We start from the raw sequence: 7500 nt of genomic DNA on the forward strand, positions 1-7500 counted from the left end.
CGACCCCGCAGGCGGCGGTATCAGCCCGCTCCCGCATGGACGAGGCACGGCGTCGCTAGGCCGCTTGGCCCGCCGGGCAACCGGCATCCGCTGCAGTCTTTGGGCAGTAACATGACGACGCAACGTGGCAACTGGCGCGGGTAAAGAGCGTCCGCTGCGGCCGGACGGGTCGCACCGGAGGCCAGCGACGGCGTGCGGCCGGCTCTTTGGCCGGCGGAGGTGCAGCCGTTGGCTGGAGACCGCTTTCCGACGGCTATCTCCGCTGGTGGGCCAGCTGTGCTCGTCGGGTGCGCGGCGCGGGGAAGAGGAAGGCAAGCGGCATCGAACGCTACCACATTCCTGCGGGCCGACCCGAAGCCGAGCGCGCTGGAAGTCCGCGAAATGCAACCGGAGAAGAAAGTCTGAATGTGGCAACTGATGAACTGAAAATTGTCGGCGGCAAATGGTTAACCAAATGGGTTGAAGGTGGCAAACCATTAACCGAAAACTCTGGCAAATGGTTAACCGGCGTGTTAAGATGGTATCTTTAATAAAAGACGGAAATGACGAAGCCAACATAGCCAAACGAAGGCGGGGACGTTAGTGTGGCAGAAGGGCATGTCTTTAAGCCGTCGGGCGAATGTCCCTGCCAGTTGGAATCTTTTCGGGAAAAAGGGTGAAAAAATCGGAAAGGCCTAGCCGTCCGCCGTGGGGTGCGTTCGCTCGGGCTCGGCCAGCCGCGTCGATGGGTGCCGGAACGGTGCGGCTGCGCTCCGGGAGTGCGGAGATACGGCCTGTCAAGTTTCGTCCCGGAAGTCTGGATGGAGCTAAATCCGAAGCCGTTTGCGGGAAATTAGTTCCAGGGCTCGGCGACCGAAGTCAAATCCGTCCCGCCAACTTGACACTTGTCATTTCTGTCCTTGGGGGTTGGCGGGGTACCTGCACAGAGGTAGGAGGTGGCTGATCGAGAATTGGTGAGTTTTCCAAAGTCACGTCTCGAGCCTCCAGGTCTGCAGAGACCGACCAGGGCTGCCGCCCAACCGACTATTCACCCTTTTTGGGCGGGAATTTTTTCCATTTTTGTCCATTTTTCGGGTTTTTGGTCGGGCTTCAAAAACGGCAGCCCGAGGCCTGGCAGAGGCCGGGGCATGTCCCCGGTCGCGCCAGGCGGCTCGCGCGACCCGATTAGGCCCCGAAAGGAGTCGGGAAATCGGCAGACCTGCCCGAGTTCAGCCCGGGGGAGGCGGGGGGCAGGTCGGTTCGGCTCAAATCATTAACCAAAGCCGAGACTTGGTCTCGCTGGCGCAACCGAAGTGCCAGGCTGGATAACTCATTAACCAGAAGGCGGCTGGAGGCAGGCAGGGCTGATGGCTGAGGCCGGGTGGAGGCCACCCGCGGCCGGGAAAGTCAAAAGTCCCGTTGTGTGGAAGTCTATGAGGTCAGATTCGGCCGCCTTACCGGGCCTGCGGTTGATGGTTTCCCGCTTGGGCAAGCGAGTCGGCCCGGCAAAGTGGCCACTTGCATTTTCTGGCAAGTGTCTGCGAACAACGTTAATGAGTTGAACCTCGGCAATTGTCGGAAGTCCCGATGAAGAAATGAAAATGCCCCTTTTGCGGGGATTTGGATGCTCATGGCCGGCAGCAGGTGGCCCGACGCCCCGCCAACTTGACACTTGTCATTTCTGTCCTTGGGGGTTGGCGGGGTATCTGCACAGAGGTAGGAGGTGGCAGAATCGAGACTTGGTGAGTTTTCCAAACAAACGTCTCGAGCCTCCAGGTCTGCAGAGACCGACCAGGGCTGCCGCCCAACCGACTATTCACCCTTTTTGGGCGGGAATTTATTCCCTTTTTGCCCATTTTTCGGGTTTTTGGTCGGGCTTCAAAAGCGGCTGCCCGAGGCCTGGCAGGTGCCGGGGCATGGTCCCCGATCGCGCCAGGCGGCTCGCGCGACGCGATTAGGCCCCGAAAGGAGTCGGGAAATCGGCAGACCTGCCCGAGTTCAGCCCGCGGGGGCGGGGGGTAGGTCGGTTCGGCTCAAATCATTAACCAAAGCCGAGACTTGGTCTCGCTGGCGCAACCGAAGTGCCAGGCTGGATAACTCATTAACCAGAAGGCGGCTGGAGGCAGGCAGGGCTGATGGCTGAGGCCGGGTGGAGGCCACCCGCGGCCGGGAAAGTCAAAAGTCCCGTTGTGTGGAAGTCTATGAGGTCAGATTCGGCCGCCTTACCGGGCCTTCGGTTGATGGTTTCCCGCTTGGGCAAGCGAGTCGGCCCGGCAAAGTGGCCACTTGCATTTTCTGGCAAGTGTCTGCGAACAACGTTAATGAGTTGAACCTTGGAAATTGCCGGAAGTCCCGATGAAGAAATGAAAATGCCCCTTTTGCGGGGATTTGGATGCTCATGGCCGGCAGCAGGTGGCCCGACGCCCCGCCAACTTGACACTTGTCATTTCTGTCCTTGGGGGTTGGCGGGGTATCTGCACAGAGGTAGGAGGTGGCAGAATCGAGACTTGGTGAGTTTTCCAAACAAACGTCTCGAGCCTCCAGGTCTGCAGAGACCGACCAGGGCTGCCGCCCAACCGACTATTCACCCTTTTTGGGCGGGAATTTATTCCCTTTTTGCCCATTTTTCGGGTTTTTGGTCGGGCTTCAAAAGCGGCTGCCCGAGGCCTGGCAGAGGCCGGGGCATGGGCCCCGATCGCGCCAGGCGGCTCGCGCGACCCGATTAGGCCCCGAAAGGAGTCGGGAAATCGGCAGACCTTGCCGAGTTCAGCCCGCGGTGGCGGGGGGCAGGTCGGTTCGGCTCAAATCATTAACCAAAGCCGAGACTTGGTCTCGCTGGCGCAACCGAAGTGCCAGGCTGGATAACTCATTAACCAGAAGGCGGCTGGAGGCAGGCAGGGCTGATGGCTGAGGCCGGGTGGAGGCCACCCGCGGCCGGGAAAGTCAAAAGTCCCGTTGTGTGGAAGTCTATGAGGTCAGATTCGGCCGCCTTACCGGGCCTTCGGTTGATGGTTTCCCGCTTGGGCAAGCGAGTCGGCCCGGCAAAGTGGCCACTTGCATTTTCTGGCAAGTGTCTGCGAACAACGTTAATGAGTTGAACCTCGGAAATTGCCGGAAGTCCCGATGAAGAAATGAAAATGCCCCTTTTGCGGGGATTTGGATGCTCATGGCCGGCAGCAGGTGGCCCGACGCCCCGCCAACTTGACACTTGTCATTTCTGTCCTTGGGGGTTGGCGGGGTATCTGCACAGAGGTAGGAGGTGGCAGAATCGAGACTTGGTGAGTTTTCCAAACAAACGTCTCGAGCCTCCAGGTCTGCAGAGACCGACCAGGGCTGCCGCCCAACCGACTATTCACCCTTTTTGGGCGGGAATTTATTCCCTTTTTGCCCATTTTTCGGGTTTTTGGTCGGGCTTCAAAAGCGGCTGCCCGAGGCCTGGCAGAGGCCGGGGCATGGTCCCCGATCGCGCCAGGCGGCTCGCGCGACCCGATTAGGCCCCGAAAGGAGTCGGGAAATCGGCAGACCTGCCCGAGTTCAGCCCGGGGGGGGCGGGGGGCAGGTCGGTTCGGCTCAAATCATTAACCAAAGCCGAGACTTGGTCTCGCTGGCGCAACCGAAGTGCCAGGCTGGATAACTCATTAACCAGAAGGCGGCTGGAGGCAGGCAGGGCTGATGGCTGAGGCCGGGTGGAGGCCACCCGCGGCCGGGAAAGTCAAAAGTCCCGTTGTGTGGAAGTCTATGAGGTCAGATTCGGCCGCCTTACCGGGCCTTCGGTTGATGGTTTCCCGCTTGGGCAAGCGAGTCGGCCCGGCAAAGTGGCCACTTGCATTTTCTGGCAAGTGTCTGCGAACAACGTTAATGAGTTGAACCTTGGAAATTGCCGGAAGTCCCGATGAAGAAATGAAAATGCCCCTTTTGCGGGGATTTGGATGCTCATGGCCGGCAGCAGGTGGCCCGACGCCCCGCCAACTTGACACTTGTCATTTCTGTCCTTGGGGGTTGGCGGGGTATCTGCACAGAGGTAGGAGGTGGCAGAATCGAGACTTGGTGAGTTTTCCAAACAAACGTCTCGAGCCTCCAGGTCTGCAGAGACCGACCAGGGCTGCCGCCCAACCGACTATTCACCCTTTTTGGGCGGGAATTTATTCCCTTTTTGCCCATTTTTCGGGTTTTTGGTCGGGCTTCATAAGCGGCTGCCCGAGGCCTGGCAGAGGCCGGGGCATGGGCCCCGATCGCGCCAGGCGGCTCGCGCGACCCGATTAGGCCCCGAAAGGAGTCGGGAAATCGGCAGACCTTGCCGAGTTCAGCCCGCGGTGGCGGGGGGCAGGTCGGTTCGGCTCAAATCATTAACCAAAGCCGAGACTTGGTCTCGCTGGCGCAACCGAAGTGCCAGGCTGGATAACTCATTAACCAGAAGGCGGCTGGAGGCAGGCAGGGCTGATGGCTGAGGCCGGGTGGAGGCCACCCGCGGCCGGGAAAGTCAAAAGTCCCGTTGTGTGGAAGTCTATGAGGTCAGATTCGGCCGCCTTACCGGGCCTTCGGTTGATGGTTTCCCGCTTGGGCAAGCGAGTCGGCCCGGCATAGTGGCCACTTGCATTTTCTGGCAAGTGTCTGCGAACAACGTTAATGAGTTGAACCTCGGAAATTGCCGGAAGTCCCGATGAAGAAATGAAAATGCCCCTTTTGCGGGGATTTGGATGCTCATGGCCGGCAGCAGGTGGCCCGACGCCCCGCCAACTTGACACTTGTCATTTCTGTCCTTGGGGGTTGGCGGGGTATCTGCACAGAGGTAGGAGGTGGCAGAATCGAGACTTGGTGAGTTTTCCAAACAAACGTCTCGAGCCTCCAGGTCTGCAGAGACCGACCAGGGCTGCCGCCCAACCGACTATTCACCCTTTTTGGGCGGGAATTTATTCCCTTTTTGCCCATTTTTCGGGTTTTTGGTCGGGCTTCAAAAGCGGCTGCCCGAGGCCTGGCAGAGGCCGGGGCATGGTCCCCGATCGCGCCAGGCGGCTCGCGCGACCCGATTAGGCCCCGAAAGGAGTCGGGAAATCGGCAGACCTGCCCGAGTTCAGCCCGGGGGGGGCGGGGGGCAGGTCGGTTCGGCTCAAATCATTAACCAAAGCCGAGACTTGGTCTCGCTGGCGCAACCGAAGTGCCAGGCTGGATAACTCATTAACCAGAAGGCGGCTGGAGGCAGGCAGGGCTGATGGCTGAGGCCGGGTGGAGGCCACCCGCGGCCGGGAAAGTCAAAAGTCCCGTTGTGTGGAAGTCTATGAGGTCAGATTCGGCCGCCTTACCGGGCCTTCGGTTGATGGTTTCCCGCTTGGGCAAGCGAGTCGGCCCGGCAAAGTGGCCACTTGCATTTTCTGGCAAGTGTCTGCGAACAACGTTAATGAGTTGAACCTTGGAAATTGCCGGAAGTCCCGATGAAGAAATGAAAATGCCCCTTTTGCGGGGATTTGGATGCTCATGGCCGGCAGCAGGTGGCCCGACGCCCCGCCAACTTGACACTTGTCATTTCTGTCCTTGGGGGTTGGCGGGGTATCTGCACAGAGGTAGGAGGTGGCAGAATCGAGACTTGGTGAGTTTTCCAAACAAACGTCTCGAGCCTCCAGGTCTGCAGAGACCGACCAGGGCTGCCGCCCAACCGACTATTCACCCTTTTTGGGCGGGAATTTATTCCCTTTTTGCCCATTTTTCGGGTTTTTGGTCGGGCTTCAAAAGCGGCTGCCCGAGGCCTGGCAGAGGCCGGGGCATGGGCCCCGATCGCGCCAGGCGGCTCGCGCGACCCGATTAGGCCCCGAAAGGAGTCGGGAAATCGGCAGACCTTGCCGAGTTCAGCCCGCGGTGGCGGGGGGCAGGTCGGTTCGGCTCAAATCATTAACCAAAGCCGAGACTTGGTCTCGCTGGCGCAACCGAAGTGCCAGGCTGGATAACTCATTAACCAGAAGGCGGCTGGAGGCAGGCAGGGCTGATGGCTGAGGCCGGGTGGAGGCCACCCGCGGCCGGGAAAGTCAAAAGTCCCGTTGTGTGGAAGTCTATGAGGTCAGATTCGGCCGCCTTACCGGGCCTTCGGTTGATGGTTTCCCGCTTGGGCAAGCGAGTCGGCCCGGCAAAGTGGCCACTTGCATTTTCTGGCAAGTGTCTGCGAACAACGTTAATGAGTTGAACCTCGGCAATTGTCGGAAGTCCCGATGAAGAAATGAAAATGCCCCTTTTGCGGGGATTTGGATGCTCATGGCCGGCAGCAGGTGGCCCGACGCCCCGCCAACTTGACACTTGTCATTTCTGTCCTTGGGGGTTGGCGGGGTATCTGCACAGAGGTAGGAGGTGGCAGAATCGAGACTTGGTGAGTTTTCCAAACAAACGTCTCGAGCCTCCAGGTCTGCAGAGACCGACCAGGGCTGCCGCCCAACCGACTATTCACCCTTTTTGGGCGGGAATTTATTCCCTTTTTGCCCATTTTTCGGGTTTTTGGTCGGGCTTCAAAAGCGGCTGCCCGAGGCCTGGCAGAGGCCGGGGCATGGTCCCCGATCGCGCCAGGCGGCTCGCGCGACCCGATTAGGCCCCGAAAGGAGTCGGGAAATCGGCAGACCTGCCCGAGTTCAGCCCGGGGGGGGCGGGGGGCAGGTCGGTTCGGCTCAAATCATTAACCAAAGCCGAGACTTGGTCTCGCTGGCGCAACCGAAGTGCCAGGCTGGATAACTCATTAACCAGAAGGCGGCTGGAGGCAGGCAGGGCTGATGGCTGAGGCCGGGTGGAGGCCACCCGCGGCCGGGAAAGTCAAAAGTCCCGTTGTGTGGAAGTCTATGAGGTCAGATTCGGCCGCCTTACCGGGCCTTCGGTTGATGGTTTCCCGCTTGGGCAAGCGAGTCGGCCCGGCAAAGTGGCCACTTGCATTTTCTGGCAAGTGTCTGCGAACAACGTTAATGAGTTGAACCTTGGAAATTGCCGGAAGTCCCGATGAAGAAATGAAAATGCCCCTTTTGCGGGGATTTGGATGCTCATGGCCGGCAGCAGGTGGCCCGACGCCCCGCCAACTTGACACTTGTCATTTCTGTCCTTGGGGGTTGGCGGGGTATCTGCACAGAGGTAGGAGGTGGCAGAATCGAGACTTGGTGAGTTTTCCAAACAAACGTCTCGAGCCTCCAGGTCTGCAGAGACCGACCAGGGCTGCCGCCCAACCGACTATTCACCCTTTTTGGGCGGGAATTTATTCCCTTTTTGCCCATTTTTCGGGTTTTTGGTCGGGCTTCAAAAGCGGCTGCCCGAGGCCTGGCAGAGGCCGGGGCATGGGCCCCGATCGCGCCAGGCGGCTCGCGCGACCCGATTAGGCCCCGAAAGGAGTCGGGAAATCGGCAGACCTTGCCGAGTTCAGCCCGCGGTGGCGGGGGGCAGGTCGGTTCGGCTCAAATCATTAACCAAAGCCGAGACTTGGTCTCGCTGGCGCAACCGAAGTGCCAGGCTGGATAACTCATTAACCAGAAGGCGGCTGGAGGCAGGCAGGGCTGATGGCTG

This window comes from Pristiophorus japonicus, unplaced genomic scaffold, assembly GCF_044704955.1.
Source record: "Pristiophorus japonicus isolate sPriJap1 unplaced genomic scaffold, sPriJap1.hap1 HAP1_SCAFFOLD_821, whole genome shotgun sequence".
Lineage (NCBI taxonomy): Eukaryota > Metazoa > Chordata > Chondrichthyes > Pristiophoridae > Pristiophorus > Pristiophorus japonicus.